We start from the raw sequence: 24,313 nt of genomic DNA on the forward strand, positions 1-24,313 counted from the left end.
CAACTGAACCTAATTACAAACACCACATCATTCATGAGTCCCAAAAAGCAGCTTTAACCTAAGCTTAACCAACCGTGTCTGGATGCCAGCATCAAAATCTTTAACAACTTGTAAGCTAAACATGTGGGAAATGTAATGTTTCCCTGTGGTTCTGTTGTTTTGTAATTGGTAATTTCAAGTTGTAGTCTTAATTTTGGTGAAATGTGTCAAAAGCAGTGCATAAGGCATTGTTTTTATGATGCAACCATAAAAAACAACAATAAAAAAGATGTGTGAAAAAAATGTGACTTCCCAATTTTAAGGCTGAGATAAGAAGAAATAAATACTACACAGTAAACAGTGGTGGAGTTATTACAAATCTTCCTGTATCCAGACTGTAATGTTAAATCCTGGATGCAGCAGTGCTGTTCTCGAGTGCTCCGGCTCCTTTCAGCTGTCCAGCTTGCCAGTAATTCTGGACAATTTGGCATGAAGTCTGGTGGGAGCGCCACTGCTGTGCCAGAAGTTACAAGAGGAACCAGCTCCTGCCACACTCAGTCTTATTTGCTTTGCATGTTTCCTATCATTTCAACTTCTAGATTAGCATGTAAAAACTTATGTTAAACTTCTGATAAAAACTCATCTAGCTGGACAAGAAACCGTCCATCAACCACAAGCTAAAAATGGAAAAGCTGGCAGCATCACTGAGGGGGTAAGTTTCACTGGCCAACTGATTGCACCCAGAGAGTACGTGTGGATGCACTAAGTGGGGTTTTCGCTTCATAGCTAAGAGGTTTGTAGGACGAGTGCTTGGGGCAAAGAACTGTGTTGTTTATTTGCAGATTATTTGCATCAGAAACTATTCGATAAACTACATCTTTTTTATTTTTAAGCTTTTATATCTAAAGGTTTCTGACCTCTTCAACAGTCACACGAGATTTGTTCTACAATTTAGTTTTACTAATTACTTTTAAAGCCAAACTTTTTTATCCAGTAGCTATTTCAGCAATTCAGACGTAACCATTGCTTTGTCTGTTACTGGAATGCATTTAGGTTGGGAATCAATCAGCTGTGTCCCAGCAAAATCTCAAGCTACTGCATTTAGTACTGGCTAAATTTAGATTGATATTAATCTAATTTTTTTTTTCTACCCACAATGTTAAAACACTTTAAGCCCAAATACAAGCTCAGGTGTGCATTTTGCAGGCGTGTCTGGACATGCAGCATGCACAGCAATCTTAACTGACTGAGTCATCGTTACTGACAGTTTGGCTAAAAAGCAAAACAGAGAAATGACTGTCTCTAATCTGATTTGGCTTTGGTCAATAGAGACATGTTTTACTTTTAGATTGTGTACTAGGAACACTCTATTTAAAATGATTTTTAATCTATTTACCACTACAATTATTTTGAAATGCAGAAGAATGCAAATGTGCAGCAAGCCTATTTTAAATAATTAAGACCAATTTTTATTATTTGCATGTAGAGGGAATCACTTTTACACCTTAAAACATATTTGATATTCCAAATGTGGACTGAAATAAAACATTTTGACAAAAGTTTCTTATTGTTACATTTTTAGCATTAGCTGTAGTCATGTCAGTGTCACACATTGCACTATGGTAAAGCCAAAAATATTAGACCAAGCGATGAGAGTTCTTGCAGGACACCTGAGTGTGAGTCTGTCCAAACATGTCCCTGATGTTTGCCATTTTCTACTTTTTGGCTAAATATCTCAGCCGTTTAAGACTATCAAGCTATTTCCACTTATCCAAATGAAAAAGTCATTTTTAGCTACACTGTGATTTTCAAAATGTAGCCTAGCATTAGTCATCCCATTTTACGGTTTATCTTTAGTAGATATGTCACTTGGCTGATTCACTTTTAGCTAACTATATCAGTTTTAATATGGTAGTGTCACTATTCATGTAAAGCAGATAGCTAGTTTTTTAAAAACTGAGGGTGTACACTGTTCTATGAAACAGTGACTGGACACAGTGGACAGTCTGCAAACCTTGCAGGTTACAGGTGTGGCCGCCTTTCGCCCTAACTCTTTGTCAATATACGGCTAAACAGCTGCTGCAGATTTGTCAGCTGTACAACAAGCAAATCTCCTGTTCCACCTCCCAAAGGCGCTCTACTGCATTGAGATCTGGTGACTGTGGAGGTCATTAATTAGTTGATTAAATCTTTGTAACCAGTGTTGGGTGTAACAGTGTAACATTGGGTGTAAGTAATGCAATGCATGACTACTATTATGCAGTTACTTGTTCTTTAGTTATGATACAAATAAATAACAATGTCAGACAAACACGCCTTTTTCTTCCAGCACACCTGCGCCACAATCAACTGATTTCAGTTTGTATGCCAGGAGGAGGAAAACGGTGGAGTGAGACAACTTTGGCTCTTTGTAAGCACCTGCCCAGGGAGCATGCTAACGCTAAGCTAGCCAGAGTGATGATAAAGCTGAGCGTGTGCTGACCCCAGCCCGGCAGCCAGAGCCTGAACTTCAGCAGCTGATAAAGACAGTGATGAACAGTCAGGCTCGCAGCACCGCCTCCGTCTCTTCCTGTACATGTTTCCAAAGTACAATCACCACTTTAAAGTCCTAATAGACTGATTTTCATTTTTGCTTTGTGTTCATAATAAGGACTCTTGTTGATAAGTGGACGTGTAGCCTCACATTTATATTGTTAACTGGTAACTTTGAGACAATGTGTTTTGATTTACACAGCAAACAAATTACTTTATCCGGCAAGCAACTTGATTACTTTTAAGAAAGGTAACAATAATGTGTAATAGATTACTTTTTTTACTAACAACCTCAAAACTGTTTCATAGCATATTATCTTGCATGGTCAGTAACTATACTCAGCGGTGTTGTGATGCTGAATTTGTAGCGATGGGCTCAACCACCACCAGCAGCAGCCTGAACCTTTGAGACAAGGCAGGATGGCGCCGTGTTTTGATGCTGTTTTATGCCACTGTTAATGTGCCAGTGTGGTCTTCTGCTGCCGTCCATCTGCTTCAAGGCTGGATGTGTCGTACATTCATAGATGCTCTTCTGCATACCCTGACTGTAGCGAGAGTTTAGTGAGTTAGTCTTCCCTTCCTATCAGCTCAAATTCTCCTCTGACTGATATAAACAAAACATTTTCATCCTCAGAACTGGTGCTCACTGGATAGTTTCCCCTTTTCACATCATTTCCACTAAACCTAGATATGGTTGTGTGGGAAAATCCCAGCAGTTTCTGAAATACTCAGACCAGCCCAGCTGGCACTAATAGCCACTCTACATTCAAAGTCACTTAAATCAGCGGTCCCCAACCCCCGGGCCTCGGACCGGTACCGGTCCGTGAGTCGTTTGGTACCGGGCCGTGAGAGTTGAGGCTCAGGTGTGAAATGTATGGTTTTACAGCGTTATTTTGTTATCGTTTTTATCGTTAACTCGGTTTTTCCTGAGTCTTTTCACGTGTGTTATGAATAAATCTTCTTTTTTTCGGTACCGGTACTAGTTTTATTTTGTTGTATTTATCCGCGACACCTTAAAGGCCGGTCCGTGAAAATATTGTCGGGCATAAACCGGTCCGTGGCGCAAAAAAGGTTGGAGACCGCTGACTTAAATCACCTTTATTCCCCATTCTGATGCTCAGTTTGAACATCAGATCATATCAGTCACGTCTACTTGCTCAAAAGTAAAGTGGCCAAAGACAGCATATTACATTTACAGTTTATGATGTCGATGCTTCAGCTGCACCTTTTCAGAAACAGCTGGTTAAGTTCATAAACAATATTTACAGTTTAAAAGCTGTGCGTGTGATAAGGCCCCTGATTAAACCTGTGACTATATGTGCAGGATGAGCTGTTGGAAATGTGCTATAAAAAAATAAACTTGACCTTAAGCCTTCATTAGTGTTTGCTGCTTGATTGGACTGTGCTTAAAAATACAAATAAATAAAAATATTAGCATACTTTGAATTGCATTTCACAGGTAGAGTAACAGGTAGGTCACAAAATAACTACCAGTAAATACTGAAAACAACAACAGCAGCAAAAAGAATGCAAAGAATTCAGCAAATCACAGACACATCTATCCATCTCTACCGAAAATCTTTGAGTGTATTTTTGATGTCAACAGCTTTTATTCACTGTCATACTCTTTTTTTTTCTTCAATACTTGTTTGGCGAAGGCTGTTTACGTTCTTTGGTTTTAAAAATAGCGACAGACTCGATGGGGAGCCTGAAGGATGGCGCACCTTTGATCAAACCTCAATAAACAGAAAGCCACGACCGCTCAAAAAAGATGACTCATCTTCTTGTTGTTCCTGTGGGTTATAACGCTGACACAAGGGACACACACACACGGATAAAGTCCTCTGGGTCCTTGGACCAGGCTTTCATGAGTCAAATCACACAGGTAATTAAACCCAAGCCAAAGAGTGCAGCTCTAATATTAGCTCCCTGCACATGATGGGGGAGCTGATGCTAATATTAGCTCTCAGCTTGCTTGTTGCCGGCGCTGTGCACTAGCAGCTATGATTTCAGCAACATGACAGGTTGTTCACATTAAAAACCCGAGGGGAGATTAGGAGGTTTGTGTTAAGTTATGGTGGTGAGGGATATTCAGAGGCATTCACACTGCAACGCGAAGCACCCTTATCATCCTCTCACTCATGGACTATCGATTTATCCGCATGTACTATTATGTTACATCATGTACTGTATCTGGCAGAACTGCCTACTCTTATAAATTCCCAAGAAATGTCTGAAAGCCCACCGTCACACCACAAACGTGTCGCTTAAACCCTGTGAACTCTGCTGAATCATAATTAACCAAGCAGCGACTGAAGAGGATGAACCAAAATGAAAGGAAGCTGTGCCGGAGCTTTCTTCGAAGCACGACTTTGTTGTTTGCACTCGATACGAGGCCGGATCGCTTCCTTTCCTTCTCACGGTGCCTTCAAAGGCATTTTCAGACAAAAGCTGATTGGTCCTCTGACTCATGCAGAGGCAGCAGCAGTGCGTATGAGGAGATGCAGAGAGGCTTATTGGCAAAGAAAAGAAGGGGGAGACATTCAATCAGCACCACGTTGGCCGTGACCTTGCTGCTGCTACAACTCCTCCACTCACTACCTTGACTCGGTGAATGAAGAACCACACTTAGACCAAAACACTAAGCAAGTAACGAGACAACAAACTGTTCTTTCCCCGAATCGCAGGAAAGTACGATGTTGCGTTATGCAACAGTGACAGAAATGGAGTTCACCTGCTCATGTCTCGTAGCTGCATATTTGCTGCAACCTCTCAGGTAAGAGAAATGTATTTATTTATTTATTTAGGACAGTGCATGTTAATGAACATAAATGTAAAAAAAAATAAATTACATGAATGTAAACATACCAGATTATAGCCAAGGGCTAATTTCCATCTGTTGTCCTTAAACATAAAAAATAGACATAAAAATTCATCATTCATTCATAATAAAAACTCCATCACCAAACTTACACATACACACCATTCTGTTCCCAAATAAAACATTAAAACTATACAACTCATACATGATCACACACTTGATTTGTCCATAATCAAACCAAAACCAAATGAAGGAAAAATGCACAAGTGCAGAAAAACTGCAGTTGTTCTAGTGGCCACCAGAGTCAGTGCCCACAGACTCCCCCGGTGACTGTCAAAATGCCCGAGCTCACTGCAAAATAAACATTTTTATAGCCTGGTTTTGTTTTCTATGGATGTTTATTTCTATGAACCTGTTTAGCTTAAATTACCAACATGTCAGCTACGCCTCATCTCTGCCAATTTCAGTGATTGAACTGGACTTTGCTAACGTGTTAGTGGCGTTTTGAAGCATTTTCAAAGAATTCTCTGACAAAAAAAATATTGCAGGTTTAATGAGTAAAAGTCTGATACTTTGATGAATCTGTTCTTTAGGATTAATGAGCACCAGCACAGTGTGTGGACTCAGCTTTCTAACTAAGCTTGCTAGAGTAAGCTGACAACACTCATCCATCTTCTTACATCGCAGTGGTGCTGGAGCCTAACCCATTTGTCATAGGGCAAGAGGATGGCTAACACAGAGAGAATCACCAATTAACCTAACGACCCTCAGCTTTTGGACTGTGGGAGGAAGCAGGAGTACTCAGAAAGAACCAGCAGACAACTCAACGCTACACTACGTTAGCATTCAATCTATGCAAGCAATCTATGGATTGCTTGCATAGATTAGACAAGATCACCATTCCACTAACAGTTACTGCATGCAACATCATATGTTTGGTTAACACAACCACTGTGCTGTCACCAGTTTCTGAACTTTTTGATTATCTCACCTTGATTTGCTCATTGGTATCAAAAGTAAAAACGGTAAATGAAACTTTACGGGCTTGCAGAAGTGATTAAAAATCACCTTGAAACAGAAAAAACACCTGCAAAGTTCACACCAATCCATGCAAATGTTTTAGAGCAATTTTACAAGACAGCCCCCCAGAGACATTAGAGAGTAAATGGATCCATCTACCACATTCATGACTATTTATGACAAGATATTTTGCCTAGAGACTATCAGAGCCGCATTAGCGTCTGCAAAGCCAGCGTGGTTTAAAAGTGCAGTAGTCATGTATTGATCCAAACAGCATAATGGGCATTAATAGAATTTCATGCCCGTGGGGATCGCAGACCCATCAGTTTGAATCTGCTCCTCAGTCAGTCATGTCTGTCGTGCCCATCTCTGAGCTCACTGTGGTTTTCATGAAATGTGTTTTCAGATGCATTTTCGAGCCACCAACTTCTTTGAAATCTCATGAAACAACTCCCACATCAAAGCTAAGCCAAAGCCAATTTTGCCAGCGTTCGACCTTGCACGCTCTGCCCTGCTGAGGAGTCATTTTCCATCGAATGGGTAAATGTGCCAGACTTTAGAGAGGGCAGCAGCTCAGTCAAAAGCATTTTTTCATATCAAAGAGATTTCAACCATTTTCCTAGATAAACCAAAACTACCCATGCCAGCCAACGGGCTTGGGAGGACTGCACATCCATAGTGAGGGGTTAAGATGAAAGCAAACTTTGACTGCAAACATCCAGACAATAAAAAGGTCTCATGTCTACAGGAAGGAACAGTGGACAATGTGCACACATCTGGGGCAACATTAGCATTTATTTGGAGTCGGGCTTTTCGCCATCAGACAACGATCACTTATTTTAGGTCTCCACAGCAGATCCCTCTGCATGTTTGACTTTTGTCTCTGGCTGAAATCAAATCAGTGACCTTTCATTTACCAAGCAAACATGTTAAACAGTAAGCTATGGAGACACACTGGGGTAGACGGATCTTGTTTTCAAAAGTAAAAAGTTCAAACTGAATGAAACAGTGAGAGACTTTTAACTTTCAAGGGGGTGTGAAAGCGTATTGGGTAAGAGACGTTTGTGCCTGAACATGAGTTTTCATCTGTTCGATCTAAGTGTGCATAAAATAATAAAAAACACTCACTCAGAAGAACTCAGAAGTTTGAGACCTGTAGGTCACTCACTTTAAACTTATTTTGGGGTTAAAATATAATTTTTGCCTTTTTTTTTATTATAAAGCTCTGTTTTCATTCTGACATGAATACGGAGAAAAGTCCCTTTTTCATGACTATCTCGCTTTTCTCGCACTGGCAGTAAATGCAGCGTATTCTCACTTTGGTGCAATTCGACGTCGCTGCATTCCTTTTAAGTTTGAAGTCAGATAATGGATGATTGCTATGTTCTAGTAGTAGTATTTCTCTTCTCGGCCCCAACCGGCTGCAACACCTGGAACACAACCGGTTTTTTACAATAAAAATACCACTGCAGCGCCTTCATTCATAGAGCCTGTTTAGTGAGTCACAAATGCACAACAGTTCTGCAGTTTTGCTCATGTTTACAAGTGCTGCTGCCATCTTGAATTATGAAGTCTGGGTTGGTGTGGAAAGTCTGACTTGAGGGGGCGTTCCCATTGAAATCTCCATCTGGAAACTGGGAAATTACTACTTCACACTTTACAGCTGCACGTGTAATTCAGCTCTTGCACTGGGGAGCCGCCAGACTAAAAAGCAGCTAATGCACTGGATATCCACATCCCTCAGTGGAAATAAAGTTGCAGAGATATGGTGCGTGTGTGAAAATGGCTAATAATGCTGATTTGAGCAGCAGAGAGAGGCGATACCTTTGGGTTTCTCCAATATTAATAATATTAATTTGCAACACTAAAAAATATTTATCCATTATGATGCAAGTTAAAGCAAAGCACAGCAGAGCAGGGCTCCCTAACAGTCTAAAAATGTCACTACTTCTTTAAATATTTATGACTTCTATCCATGTTCGACAACATTTAAATTTATTTTGCATTAATTAACATTTAAATATAGACAACTTTTAAAAAACTGACAACAGTGTAATGATAAGTGCACTTGACCACATGCAAAATTTTACAGCTATAAAATGATTATATCGTGAATATATGATTTATAAGTAACTAATTACCCTGAACGGTCGCCATGCTTTAGAGTACAGCAGCTCAGTAATGGTATACACGAGTCCAGGAGGGGCTGCGCGCATTGACATGCCCACACAAACTGATTATACAAAAATATTCAGTCCCTCTTCTCACACATGTAATGTCATTCATGATTTCACACTTACCCTCTCATCCACCCACACAAACACACACAATATAGTGTAGAGCGCCACTTTTCCCCGTGCATTAGTCATCTGTCTGCAAGTCTTACAGCATGACATGCACATCTGTATTATCGGCATCATTGTGCAGGGCTGTCAGCTGCCTCAGTAGTGGCTCTTTATCACCCTGCGCTGTCAGCAGAAACCTGAGACACTCACAGCTACATTTGTACTACAGAGACTCGCAAAATCTTGCCTCTCCACTGTCCTCCTCCCCCCTCCATCTCAATCTCACACTCACCTCTCCTCCTCTCACAGCCGCTTCATCCATACAGGATTTACACCTCCCACATGGTTTATCTCGTCTCATCCTTCCTCCTCTCTCCTCTTCACCTCCTTCCTTCCTTCTCTCCAGCTGAGCAGTTAGTGCAGACCTGTCCAACCAGCACAACCAGCTACATGCTCACACTCAGCCAATTAGCACACTCATAAAACCCACAGTCCTGCCCCTTTCCCGCCCCTCTGCCTGTCACACACATGCTGAGTCAGTGTGGAGTGTTTTTATGGAGCTTGGGAGGTGCTGCGAGGAGGAACGTGCAAGACGGCGGGGGCGTGAAGTGTTTAAAGGCACTGCTACAACCACCCCCACCTCCACGTAGGAAGCAGTTCAAAATAAAAGTGGCAGATGTAAGAGGTTGAAAAGATGCAAGGGCATGCGGTATCCTCTGCAGGGTAGTGACATCACGAGCAGGTGTGAACCTCTCCTCTGAAACAATATGGTGGTAAATGGAGAAGATCCACTGACGTCACAACATTAGACAAACATAAAACATTTTAAAGATAAATCAAAGTGATATTAGTTACAAAAAGATGGAAATATCTCGTGTATAACACCTTTGATTTTGAGACTACAAACATTTTATATATTCTAATGAGAAAAGATACATTTTATACATATAAAGCAGCTTCTGTACATTTTTCTGGACGTGTCTGTAGTGGTTAATGCATTTGCCTAAAATGTTAAAAATCCTCAGTTTGAGACCAGATTTCTAAAAATCCTTTGTTCAAAACAAAAGTTGTCATCTTTTATTCACATAAAACTATTCTGCTGCTAACCTGTAATTATATAGTGGCGCCACAGACTGTATATAAAAGATGGACCTAGCTGCTGGAATGTCACTCACAGGTAAAGACATCCTGTTATGAAGTCTTCAGCTGAGATCTTCGTATTTTGGCATGATGGTTGTCTAAAAGCTTTTAAACCAATCAGCATATCCTGGATAATTCTCATTTGTGACTAGAGCTGGGCGATAGAACGATAACAATATAACGAAATAACTTTTTCTCGATAGAAAAATTTAACTATTGCGATAGGCCTCACCGCTCTTGTCCTCTTAAGAAAAAAAAAAAAAAAAAAAAGAACAGCCAATCCAAATTAAGTAGCGCAGAACCGAACCAATCACAGCTGCAGCGTCACGTCACGTGACTTGTTACGTACAGCACAAGTGCCAAGCCACACATGTGTATTTGTTTAGGGAAGCAGCCAGCCGCCGTGCCGCCCGGGTAATGGAGGAAATGAGTGTGCCGATTAGAGAAAAATCAACCGAGAGCGTGACCGAAGGTTACTGAAGAGAAAACAGATGATGGTTCCAATGCCGGAGAGATTGTCGAACAGAAGAGCCATAGAAGTTCCGTAGTGTGAAGGTATTTCGGCTATTTCAAGTCAAACAGAGTAGCGTGCACTGTAAATTGTGCCGAAAGCAAGTCTGGAAATACAATAAAGCCGTGCATGCTCAATCTCTGACTGGAAGCGCTAATTCGTCATTCGGCTTTTGTCAGAATAAAGTAACTGTTAAAACTGTTTGCAAAGCTAAGCTATACAACAAGGAGAGATTGAGAATCTCCTTTTAGTTCTCAGTTTATTTGATATTGACAAAAGTTAGTTAATTTTGTCTGTTCTTCTGTAAAACAAACTAAGATTTATTTTTAGAATTAATATTTTGTTTCTAAGTGGAATTGACAATTTAGTCTGTTTTGTTTGTTCTATTTTGAAACTTAAACGCTTTAGCGGCTGCCTTTTGTGTAGTTTGTAATATTTGCCTTTATTTATCTGAAAAAGTCTCATGTTCCTTAAGTACATCTACCCTGTTGAACTTATTATGGGAAATAAATATTTAAATCAAAACAAGCTGCTGATTATTTCACATTTTACTTGTGAGCAACGGCACATTTAAATCTTACAAATATAGTTATTTGGCTTATATCGTGATATATATCGTTATCGCCTGAAATGAAAAAAAAAACAAAACATATTGTGATATGAAAAAATCTCATATCGCCCAGCTCTATTTGTGACTCTAATAAAGAATAGCAGAGAATAGAATAGAATAGAATTGAACTTTATTAAGCCCTTGGGGAGGTCCCCCTAGGGAAATGATGGTTCTAGCAGCACAATAACAGTTCCTTACCCTAAACACCTTAAATACAAATAAGAAAAAAATACCAAGCAGGTGCAAATAATTAAGAATAGCATATTAAGACTAAAATTAATGTAATATTTTACTCAGTATGAGCTGAAACTAGTGACTTAGCCCATTAACATATGTAAACTGTTTACCGAGGTCACGTCTGAGGGACAAACGCAGGTTTAAGACACGTCGGTGTTGGATTCACGTTTCAGTATGTCCTTGTGCACAGTCTTTTTTTTCTTATCCTCAGGTGAGACACACAGGACTGCGCCTAAGTGCAGCTCTGCTCATAGGAGCAGACATCAGGAGCAACAACAGGGAGTTTTAATTCCCACTTCAGGCATCCTATATAAAAACCAGCAGGAGAGCACTGACTCATATTTAACCTCCTTTAAATACATCCACCAAATTTTAACCCACCTTTATGAAAGGAAAACTATCAGGTGAACAGGTGAGGCTTCAGGCCTAGAGACCGTTCAGTGACTCGGTTGCTAGGAGTTGTTGGCTGACACCACATGGTGCTCCATCAAAATCCTCCCTGCAATTGCTTTGGTTGCTAGCATATTGCTGTCATCACCCATAGTTTGTATGGAAGACGCCAACCTCTCTGCAAACACTCACTTTAACCTCCAAGCTGTGGTGAAGCTCGAAAGTGCAGCATTGTCTACATCTTTGCAACCAATATAACACCAGTGACTGCCAGCAACTTGCATAACCCCTCAATGAAATACACCTTTTCCTGGCAACTGTAACAATAAGTCTAATTAGACGTCACCCTCACCCAGCTGAACAGAGAGATTTATAAAAAGCTAAAAAAAAAGCTAAGTTACTAAGGCTATAGCAGGGTTTAGAGCCAGCTACAAACCAGCAGCCTCGGTATGAGCAAAGCAGTTATAAGGAAAACTATGAAGATGAGTGGAAGTTATAAATATACTGAAAAGTTATGTAAGTAATATAAATCTGGTGCATCTGCCTTTGGTTATTAAGATAAAATATGTCAGGTAAAGGTGGGTGTATAAAAGCTAATTTTCAGTTAAGTATTTGTCTCTTCACTTGCTGGATCCTTTACTTTTAGTTGTTTAGTTTTGTTCTATTATGCCACCCAGCAGCATCCTTCATGTTTTACTTCAAATTTGAGAAAAGTTAGTCCTCGAAACAGGCCTAATTTTGTGGCACAAACGGTCACTTTTGCTTCTAGTTGCTAAAAGTTGCCAAATGTCATTAATTTTCCACATCTATGGTCCCTACATCTCTTCCTTTGTGCATACCCCATTACTCCACATTCACTGGATAACAGTGGGTGATTAAAATATGAACACAGACTGGTTTATCTTTCTTTCTGACTATTAAGGACAGATAAACATGCTTTATTCAGTACGATGTGTAAATAGCAATTGAGTCCATAAACCCATCAAGAAAAGAGTTACACCCCCTGCTGGCTATTAAAAAGAACGCACTGTCCTCCAACTTTTATATACAGTCTATGAGGACAGTACAACTCATCTAATTTTCTCCACAGTTACTTCATAACAAGCTGAAAAATTCACATTTATACTTAATATTTAGCTAATCTGGGTCGTCTAACAGCTTGTATATTTGGAACATACAGCAATACCAGCATTTCCTTTTATTTTGCAGCAGCTTTTAAATAATTCAGTGACCACAAAACAGATGCTGCTGGAGAGGACTTATTGGATGCTGACACTATATAACAGATGTTCAATAATTTATGTGAGATGAAGGAAGTTGAATGACACGTGAGCTCTTGAATCAGTCCTCTCATGTGAGCTGAACACATCAGAGATATAAAAGCAGGTAAACGTTCGCTCTCATTCCCCTGAAAAAGCATTTTTTTCACATTTTTCCTCCCCACACAAACATGACTCTTTCTATACAAACATTTAAAGGCATTCCTTTAATAATATCAGACACCTAATCCACGAGCAAAATCTGCTTTTTAACAAGCAGATCGAGTTATTGTTGAATATTATATCACTGGGCCATAAAAAGCGTTCCCATCAGCACAAAGTGAGATGTCACAGAGAGCTTTCCATGTATAGCAGAAACCAGACTCGCCACCTCCACATGTAACAGGTACAAGAAAAAACACGTTTCCATCTGCAGAGACACATTTGATGATATCATGTTTGTGGGTCTTTAAACCTTTTAAATCTTTACTTAGAAATTTGCATATGATGGTTAATTAGTTATGTGTACAAAAACTCTTCCTGAGTTGAGTCCACAGCACAATATTATATATGGCAACAGTGTAACAACATGCAAAGAATTACAAAATAAAACAGGAAGTGGCCAAACAGATGTTCTTAAATTTACACACAGTATATAATAACATGCTGCACTGGGTGGACATTTATTGTGACATTCACTTTATTTTCTTACAAAAATTTTAGATAAATTGATTAACTTTACAACAATAAGGAAATATAATACGAGAACACTTTTGGTGGGCTAAATTAACAATAAACGATCATGCACAATCCCCGACGTCATTCGAGTCAGCTCTGGGTCATGAGAATCAATTTTATCCCGACTAACAGCGACAGCATTGATCCTGCCGGGTCGTCATCAGACAGTCAATACATCAAAGTCGTAACATACACTGTATGATATTTGATTCAGACTCAAAAGCAAATAATGTTTGCAGTTGTGTCTGACCTGTTTGTCTCTCTGTGATGTTTAATGCCAGTGCGACTGACCCACAACATTTCAGGTTTACACTGTGGCATTCTCAACTAAGACTCTGTCCTTCTCCTGTCTTCTCAGATGGCCTCTGGACAGCTCGAAAGCACAAAAGACGCTCAAATCAAAGTTTAAAAGTTTCTAAGCTGAGATGGAGTGTGAAATATTATTAGTGTCTACATATCAAAAGTACACTGTTTAGAAAAATAAAAGGAACACTGCTGGATGTCTATACTGGACTGGGTATCAAGCCACAAAGGGCTGAATTGGGACATGCTCCTAATGAGACGACAGATTGTGTTCTGGGGGAACGCAGGTCTGGACCAGGACATCACTCAGTGGCATCAATTTCTTCACCCTGCAGGAACCCCCTGCATAGTCTCACCACATGAGACGGGCAGTGTGGTTCACCAGGACAAACCCAGAGCCCACTGCACCAGCACAAGGTCCAACACTGGGTCCAAGGATTTAATCGCAACACCTAACGGCAGTCAGGGTGTCATTGCCTTGCCTGTAGAGGACTGTGTCTGTGTCACTCACCCACCACCAAACCAGTCATGCCGAACAATGTTACAGGCAGAATAATGTTCTCCACGGCTTCTCCAGACCTTTTCAAGTCTGTCACATGTCCTCAGGGTGAACCTGCTCTCATCTGTGAAAAGCACAGGGAACCAGTAGTGGGCAGTTAGGCTCCACAGTGTCAGGCAGTGAGCACATGGCCCAGCAGAGGATGTTGGGTCCTCAAACCACCCTCATGAAGTCATGTTTCTGATTGTTTGGTCAGAGACATTCCCATCACTTTTGTAGGTATGACAGTGCTCATCCTGTTCCTCCTTGGACAAAGGAAGACACAGCAAACCTTCTGGCAACGGCATCCTGGAGAAGTTGGACTACCTGTGCAACCTTAGCAGGGTCCAGGTATCACTTCACGCAAGCAGTAGTGACACTGACCCTAGCCAAATGCAAAACTAGTGAAAAGCAGCCAGAAAAGATGAAAAGGGAAGAAAACTTGTAAAACTAGCACTCCTGTTGTAATTTCATTAAACACAGAGGTATTTTATGCTTTGACATCTAGTTTAGTCCTCGAAGCAGACTCATCGTTTATGTAGATAAAGCTCCACGGCTCTATGAAACGTCAGCACAGTCAACATGCATCCTCCTCCACCGAGCACAAGGATCATGTCTGGTTCTGAGTAACAATACCGGCTAATCCAGTCCTCTAAGAAGACAAACTTGGAGCTAAAGCAGCTTAAATGTATTAATACCTCAAAAAGTTTGGAGATGTTTGCAAGTGACGTACCTCTGACATCATGGTGTTATTCCTTCTGGAAAATCTAGAGACTTCACTTGGTTTCCTCTGAGGTGACACAGGTGAAAATGACAGGCAGAAATCAGCACCAGCCCACCTCCTCCTCTCTCTCTCTTTCCCTCTATGTCTCTTTCTCCCTCTGCAGACTGCACCAGCCAACACCAAGCCAGCTTTCGCCCTCCAGCAGCGTCAGCACTCCTGAGGCAGATGCGGCTGAGAGTTTTGAAAAGCGGCGAGCCTGCAGGAAAGCAACAGCTCTCTCGTGTTTGACCGCTGTCCTAATTTAGACAAATAACGTTAAGGACAATCAAATTAAAAGATTATGTCGACTGTCTCCACCGGCCAGTGACGATCTTTGAGGGTGATCTTGGGAACAACGGCACTCATTGATCGATGGGGTTGTAAAAATAAACTCCTTGTTGTGAGAAGCAGAGGATCAACACTGGATGTCCTTGACTCCAGAATTTGCTTTCCTATTATTTTCACAGTGTAATGCAGTTTTAAGACATCGTCTTCTGCCCCGGGAAACAGTGACTGACTATTTTAAATACTTTGCATCTGTTAAATCTGTGACTTCTTCTGCTTATTAAATGATGAAAGGAAAGGAAAATCACCAAGACAACATACACTAAGGCAAGCTGCTTAATCCAAACAATACATCACTTTTAATGCTCATCTCTGACTCTGTCTCAGAGCTAATTTAACATACTTAGACTAGAGCATGCTCATTATCATCCTTCACTGTCGGCCATGCAGAGATCCAAGCTCCCCCGCTGTAACACACCTGACTTCCAGTTGGCTTGTAACTTAAATAATCAAAAGACTTTCCTAGACAAATGTTAATGGACTGCATTCGAAACCCTGTTTTAAAGATGCTTCTTTCAAGTTATTGTGTGCGTGGTGGTGGTGGTGGGGGGGGGGATTTCTTTTTAGACATCTCAATCACTGACAACGATTTAGGGGCGATCGTGGCTCAAGAGTTGGGAGTTCGCCTTGTAATCGGAAGGTTGCCGGTTCGAGCCCCGGCTTGGACAGTCTCGGTCGTTGTGTCCTTGGGCGAGACACTTCACCCGTTGCCTACTGGTGGTGGTCAGAGGGCCCGGTGGCGCCAGTGTCCGGCAGCCTCGCCTCTGTCAGTGCGCCCCAGGGTGGCTGTGGCTACAATGTAGCTGCCATCACCAGTGTGTGGATGTGTAAAGCGCTTTGGGGTCCTTAGGGACTAGTAAAGTGCTATATAAATACAGGCCATTTACCATGAAACTGTTTATAAATAGATGGATTTAGCTTCCGTCCCATCCAGCTACCCTGGAGTAGGCTTCATACTCAGACTCCTTTACTCTGTGGATTCCTTAGAGTAAAGATCAAGGAAATCAACTGTAAAAGTACAATTTTTTTAATTCTAAAGACCTGTGTGCACAAAACAAATAAATAAATAGACATTAGGTCTAATTCCTATGAGACAAACCTGTGTTTCAGTGTTTTTCATTGTAAAGTCTGTCTCACAAAGGCAAGCGTCGGTTCCTGTGGGAGATAGCAAGCAATGATAGACCCAAGTGTTAGTGGACTTGGAAATTCATACAGTAGCCATGTAGGGAGTGAGGGAAAGTCAGCAGCTACACAACAGCTGAAAGTGGACTGGGTCAGAAACTCCAAGTCCAGAAATAAAGACAGCAGAACCCACTAATGATCTCTAGAACTCCAGAGAGAACTTCTGGACCAAAGGCTGTCTCTTTCGTTCATACTGGCACGAGCTGAACTAAACTGTAAGTCTCCAAAAGTTGATTCTGTTCATCCGGACGTAGCGGTTTGTGGGAGAAACGTTTCGTCACTCATCCAGGTGACTTCTTCAGTCTCAGCTGACTGCAGGTTTCAATCTTATAAACGGTACATTTGCATAATGACTGAAACCAGCCCACTGAAGGAACAATGGGCTGTGAGGTCAGTTCCTTAATCATAATTAGGCAAATTCTCATGACCATTTCCTGGTCATGAGATTTACTTTCCTGGATGATTGAGAATGCATCAAGACGTAAACTGTAAGTCAGTCTAAGGGTGTTTTCCCACCTGTGGCGTTTAGTCTGTTTAAACTGAACTCTGGTTTGTTTTTCCCCCAGTGGGGTTCATTTGTGTAGATGTGAATGCAGGAATCGCACTTGGAGGTGGACCAAAGCAACCGCACCGAAACCACCTCCTTCAAAAGGTCTATTAACTCCAGAGAAGTTTGTTCATGGCATGAATGTGACCTTGATCTTAACCAACTACTAGATGTACACTGTGTATCGTTTGTATTCAGGAATGTGGCAAGCTACTATAGATGTGCAAAGGCATGCACGGGCTAGCAACTAGCTGTGAAATGAACTGAAATTCTCTGTTTGTTTTTGTTTCTCCCGCCTAGGACACATCTGGGGGTAAGTGACATTCTCCGTTGTGACATATTTTGGTTCACTTGGATTTTTCCCTGTGTGAAAAGAAACTAAACCACAGTTTACAAACTCATTAACTGATTCGTACCAGAGTAATCGAACTGTAGGTGTGAAAACACCCTAAAATTGCAGGGAGGGGCAATCGTGTACCACTGTGAAGGTAGGAGGTGCACTTTGTAGCCAGGTCTGTCTCTGAGTGATTGTGTGAGGGATTGTGTGCAGCACCGTGCAGTCAAACACAAACACAGATACCTTGGTCTTAGTAACAAAGAAACTAAATGTTCAAGTGTGTGGAGACATCTCACTGGAGTGCATGCTGATAAGACTCATTGCTACAGGTGCAACAAGTTGTTTTTCATGAAAATATTAATGCACACACATACAACATGTCCAGGTTTCTAAATGCTCCACCAACACATCCAGGGGCAGTCAGGTGATACAGCATTGTGTGTGCTGGATCCTCCAAATGCAACGAGAAAATTAAGAGGTTTCTCACAGCTTAAAAAATAAAAACTGTAATTATAAATATTTGCAGGAAATTCAAGTCACAGTTTGTTTGCCTTTAGGTAATGCACGTAATGCAAACTCCCTGTGAGTTCGCTACATTTTATGCAAAATATTTACTGAAATCATTGTGTACACTGTACAGGAAATAAAATCTTCTAGAAAATAAAAGCAGCCTTGTAAAACAGATTCCTGACAATCAAGTGAACTATAAAAACTTGAGTATACCGACAATCAAAACAGTGTGTAACGGAGCTTGTGATATATGCAACTGTACTGCTCAATTAAGCCCCTTAGAATCAGATAAACAGCAATATCACTTGCCACCGGACACTTTAGCAGGGTGCTGTGGGCTATCAAGCATCAGGAAAAATCAATTACTGGCAGTGAACTGTGACCAAACAGCCAAGAATGATCCCCACACTCATATTGCACCGTTACTTAGTGGCCAGCATGACACAAACAAGGAGGCGTTTCAGCATGTAACAAGCCGAAAGCGACTCTACGACAGATTTGCATTTCATTAATCACACAGGATCCAGGACACTGCAAAGCGCTCCATCTGCACCGGAGCCAACATCCAGAAAAAGCTATAGAGATTGGAGGGGTGAGCAGCACATGACCAGTCATTACAGGGAAACACAGCAGGAATGTAAAATGCTAATACTCTCCATCATCACACAAGCCTGCTGCTATCCAAATGCTAAAAAGCCCCTTTCATTGCCAGCACTGTCGCCTCTGAAATACTCCCACTAGTACCACACCCCCAAAACGTATTCCTGGGCCTGTTATGAGTAGAAAATACACCTTACGGCTCTTCATAACAGTTACTTCAAGGGTGGACGTACTTACTGCTCAGTCGCTGAAAGAAAAGAGACATTAGTAACCATGGGCTGGAGAGAGCAAGGAGTGGGAGAGTGTAGGAAGAAATAAAAACAGACGTGGGAAGGAGAAAAAACTGTAATTCAAGACTGCTCTTGTCCCTAATGCTGTTTTCTCAGCACCATTAACAGCATGAGAACAGCAACAGGGCTGACCAGTTCAATCTTCCAATAAGAACTGATGGGAACACAAACATTGTTAGCGTTAACCACTTTGTTATCGTGGCTCACACACAGGCCACCGAGGCATCAATATAACCTGTTATCCACTAACCGAAGCACCGAGCTGTTATTAATTATATTTTTTGCTAACTGTCAGCAAATATGAGCCGCACTGAACAACATGTTCCATAAATATAGCCTGAATCCCTGCCTGCATCTCTTTTTCACAGAGTGTGTCTGATGTTCTGTGCTTGAAATGAAAAACAAACAGGATGAGTTTGACTTTGCTGATCAACTAGAGAGAGAGAGAAATAACTACTGAACAGTTATTCTGGCTTGACTTTTGCAAAACTACAACAATTTTCTGTTCAGAAGAAATTCTAAAATCGATTTAGTGTTTTGTGAGCAAAAATGTCCACGATTTGCTGGTTCCAGCTACTCAAATGAATGTGACTTATTTGATAAACAATCAGGATCATTTTGTTTCTTGGCCTTTCAAAATGTGCATATGTGTACGAGGAATGTAGGAAATTGTAAATGCAGCTCTAGCAGCTAGAAAAATGTCAAAAATGTGACTTCTATAGTTACTTTGTAATTAAAATTCTTTTCTTTTACTGGATTTGAGAATAATAAATTTTTACTTCATACAGCCTGAAATCAGAGACTGTACATGAAAGATGGACGTGGCCACCATGACATCACACGTTGGTCTTGGAGTTGGCCTCAAGTGGCCATTACAGGAACTGCAGTTTCTGGCACTTCCACACCCACAGAGATAGTTTTAGCTCAGCGATCCCCAAACTTGTTTGCACCACGGACCAGTTTAATGTCCGACAATATTTTCACGGACCAGCCATTAAGGTGTGGCGGATAAATACAGGAGAATAAAATGATACGACCAAGACAAAATTTGTGGTATTTTGTAAATATAATAATAAACGCAAATGTGTAATTGTGTAACTTTATTAGCAGCGTCCTCCTGAAATGCACCAACAACATTGAGAGTAACATCCTCCTCTCTGCCCCTTAATGCTCTCTGGTCGCTATGGTAATGTTTCTTTCAAAATAAGACACACAACTACAACACGGGAAAAGACCCAGTTAACAATAAACCCCCTGAAAACCATAAATTTCACACTTGAGCCTCAACTCTCACGGCCCGGTACCAAAAGACTCACGGACCGGTACCGGTCCATGGCCCGGGGGTTGGTGACCGCTGTTTTAGCTCAAACCTTTAAGTCAAACTACCGTAACTCTTGAGCCCCCAAGAATTGATTGTGTTCATCTAGATGTAGCGTTTTCAGTGGGAGAAACGTTTCATCACTCGGATGCCTGACGTAATGTGACCTCAGTCTTGACATCTTTGATCAAGACTACGTCCAGAAGAACAGAATCAACGTTTTGGGATTTCCTTACCCGGATGATTGAGCAACTCTTGAACCAATATCGCAATCGCACAATTCCAAAGGTTCCTGAAAGCAGCAACTCTGTGCTTTTCAGAAATATTAGGGTCTTGAGGACACCTACACAAAAACTCAGCTCGCAGTTGGAAGCTTTTCATGGAACACCCCCTCAACTTGGATTTCCTACTCGGAAAGTTGGAGCCGTCCAACATAGCCAGAGTTAGCAATCCAAGATAGCAGCAATGAATATGAACACTAAAAAAACTAAACTTTTAAGCTGCACTGCCACTGCTGTGCATTTTTGACTCACTAAATAAGCGGTACACAGAGCACTGACCAGTCTCTATCCATGAAGTGCAAAAAAATGTAATAAGTTGCTAAAAAACACAACAGCAAGGCCAAAATTTGGTGACTTTAAAGGCTTCGTTTAAACTAATTTTGCAGCTGGAAGACATTTAAATGAAAATATGCATCATAACTGAAGGTGTAGTTAGTTTAGAGTTTTTGTTAAGAGATAAGATCGACCTTCACATGCAGTTACAGATTCAACAAAGCAGACACAGATGGTATTTATCAGGATATTGTCTATGTCTTTATTTATTTATGTGCAGCAGGTACATCGTGATTGTTTTTTGTTTTTGAAATATTTTATTAATATTTTCAATAAAACATACATGTATTGAAAACATTTAGAAGATATTGTTTCCTACTACTTGGTGATAAGAGGAAGAATAAAAAGTTGGGCTTATTTATCACCTTACATTTCTATTTTTCCACATTTTAGAAGTAAATATCCAGTGTGTTAATTCCACTGTTTTATTTTACAGATTTGGATAATCAATATATAATACTATCATCAAATTCACCTGACAACAGTTGCTAAAATTAGAATTAAGGAACCAATAATCAAACACACCACTCTGCAGGTTATTTATTTATTGTCATTTTAATGCTACTTATGTTTAGGACGTCCTGGATGCTCCTCTGCTGTCTCTCTTCAGCAGGTATGTCTTTTAAAGCTTTAGAGCTTTTTTCATACTGCTGGATAAAGAAAATAAATCCAAACAGTAAAACAAAATTGTCCTTTAGTTTGAATTTAAAGGGCAGGTTGCTGCATGTACTGTGCTGCATATAGTTGAAGTCTGTATTGATCTGCAGCAAAAAATAGTCCCCAACAAATACTTTATTTATGTTTCCTATAGTAAAGTCTGCAGAAAAATGCTGTTGCAGGAAATTACTGAGCACTTTTTTTAGTATTTTTGAACTTGGGGCTTGCACACCATGGTGCAGACTGCATAGAAAGTTCTGGAAATCCTGGAAATCCTTGTCTTTATACCATAATTAGCCCTTTGCCCTTGTAAGGGCATTCAGCAGCTTCTAATACCTGAAATAAAATGATATGAAATTATGGGGCTGCAGGGTAACATACACCAGCAGCTCCAGCCTCCTCAGAGACGCACTGACTAACAGTCCTGCACACATGATGGAGTAGCTGTGCGTTTATGTGCGTTTTACTCCTCCTGGAAACCAGGAAAGATGGGAAGAATAGAGTCTTTTTCTACCCCCACCATCCACTCCCTAAAACCCAGAAGCTGGGTCTAGACTGAGCCCCACACAGGGGATTTATAAACTGCAACAAATGAAGACAAAATGCTTCCAGCTGCCCTTGGTGGAGGGAATGGATCTGCTCTTGGGACTTTACAGAGGGACGCTCGACAGGGCCTCTGACCGGTCACACAGCTTTGTCCTTTCTGAACAGCAGAGCTGACGACATTATTTTTCTGCAGCGTAATTTATCAGGAGCGAAGAAATTTCTGCAAATTCTGCAGATATTAAAATGCAGTCTCACAGCAGCATGCATGTGACACAGCTGAAAGCTTTTTTTAATCTATTTGTTCTTGTGTGTACTGATATGTGTTCATGCTCATAACATTTTGAAGGGTGACAAAATTCCACATTTGGATTGGTTGATGATGGCGTGAATCCATCACATCAAAGACTTCTGCACTTCAGTTGTAATTTTTTTGATTACAGATTTTAAAAACTTTATTCCTTTCAGACAAACTACTGGTTAGGTTTAAAAAAAAAAAAAACACTTGCCACTTTTTTTTAAAGCTTACTTGGTTGCCACAGTAACGCCTTCCCGCAGTGTCAGGATAACATACATGCTGCAGGCATGAAATACTTCCTACAGCAAGCAGCTAGAATCCTCCATCAGACACGAAGCCGATGCTACGTGGTGGCAAACGTGGCCCTGTACCAGCTTTTTTGACACATGACCTAGTATTTTTCTGAAACTGGAACATGTTTACAGATTGAACAGGGTTGGAGTTGGGCCTCGGTGCATGGTCTGATGGTGTTTCCACGTCCAAATCATTGGCAACACAATAACCTGATTGGTCACCTGCAATGTTGAACCTGGACCTACATTAGTTTTGATGCTCCAGGAACAACACCAACATGGCGACATCACATCGTGCCACGAGTCTTCTTATACCTTGAGGAGTCGCCCCCTGCTGGCCATTAATAAAATGCAGGTTTAAGCACTTGTGCGTTTTCCTTTATGTCAGACCAGGAAGCTAGATTAATCTTTTATAGGATCTCTGTGCAGTACATAAAATGTATACACAGCCTACTGGACTGAGGCATTGTCCTGTAAAGTGCAAGTTCTTACTCTATTGTAAAATCACATTTGGTTTTTTTACTGTAAAAGTGAAATTAAGAAAATCAGAATTTAAAACAATCTGAAATCTGTTTCAATGATTAATGATTGCACCACACAAACGTTAAGTAATCGTTACGGATTAAGCTGTTGCTGTTACATCTCAGTGTTTTTAGCTTTTTAAATCTTAGATCTGGGGGAATATTCATGGTTGCATGATGCATATCCAAACAAATCACCTCATCCTTTCATCTGCCTGAAATCGGGACCAAGGTGCATTCGCCTGCGTGTCTCCAGGTGCAGACCAACTTATCTGGAATCCTCTCACGTCCACACTCACCTTAGCTAAAACAGTGCAGCGCCAACTTTTCGTGCCAAGGGCAAAACTTGGCCGGAGCTGTGAATGGCACGCACAGATGCGTCAATGACACAGGTATCAGTGCGCTGTTGTGACCTTTCTCCGGCGGTTCCGTATCCTACAGGTCGATGTGCCAGTGATGCAGTGCCTCAACTTATGTGTGCACGCGCACACACAGCGGGGCTGAGAGCTGCTCCGTATCCTGCACGAAGGTGAGACATAGCCGACAGGAAAGCGTCTTACTCACCAGGAAACGTGCTCCCGAGCAGCTTCTTGTCTACCCGGTCCAGGAGATGATGAGACGCTGTTGCATCGCTGTCTGCGGCAGGCGGCACGCTGAGAGTGCCACTGCGGTCCACATTTATCCGCTCCGTGTGCGCGCGCTCGCGTGTGCGTGTGTGTGTCGCGTGAAGAGAGGCTCGGTGTGTTTCACGTCAGGTGGAAACTGACGCGTTGCTGTGAAACGAGCATCTCCTCCTCGTCGGGATTTTTCTGTCAGACATCTCAACTCTTCCACTCTCTGCCTCTCTCTTCGTCTTTGCGAGGCAGCCTCCTCTCCTCTCCCTCCCCTTCAGGCTGGGCATGCCCAGTCTGCGCCTCCTCGTGAGCACCAACTTATGACTTGCAAGCTGTGGTGGAAGAAGAAGCACTTACATCCTAAAAGTGGCCAGTTCAAAAATAAATAACCCAGCGCAAATGCAGTTGTTTTTGTTTTTTTTGTATTTGTAGAATACAAAATCTAAACTTTTTATGCAGCTTTAACAGTAGTACGGGTAAAATTAAATTTTAAGTATATAAAATCATTAATGGGGGAG

At 41.1% G+C, this 24,313-nt stretch overlaps 1 protein-coding gene across 2 annotated transcripts in view; it reads right to left on the reverse strand.

Annotated features, from left to right (window-relative positions):
- Positions 1-24,051, reverse strand: part of LOC102780603 (uncharacterized) — a 107,946-nt gene extending 83,895 nt beyond the window's left edge. The window contains exon 1 of one of the 2 annotated variants that reach the window (XM_087844895.1): positions 23,746-24,051. The gene's annotated coding sequence lies outside the window, so the exon portion shown is untranslated. Of the gene's footprint in view, positions 1-8,929; positions 9,045-23,745 lie in introns of those variants that run through there. The other variant, XM_087844894.1, reaches the window with a different exon arrangement.
- Between the last annotated feature and the right edge of the window lie 262 nt (positions 24,052-24,313).

This window comes from Neolamprologus brichardi, chromosome 8 (genome assembly GCF_056152115.1).
Source record: "Neolamprologus brichardi isolate AB-2024 chromosome 8, ASM5615211v1, whole genome shotgun sequence".
In the NCBI taxonomy this organism is placed as follows: domain Eukaryota; kingdom Metazoa; phylum Chordata; class Actinopteri; order Cichliformes; family Cichlidae; genus Neolamprologus; species Neolamprologus brichardi.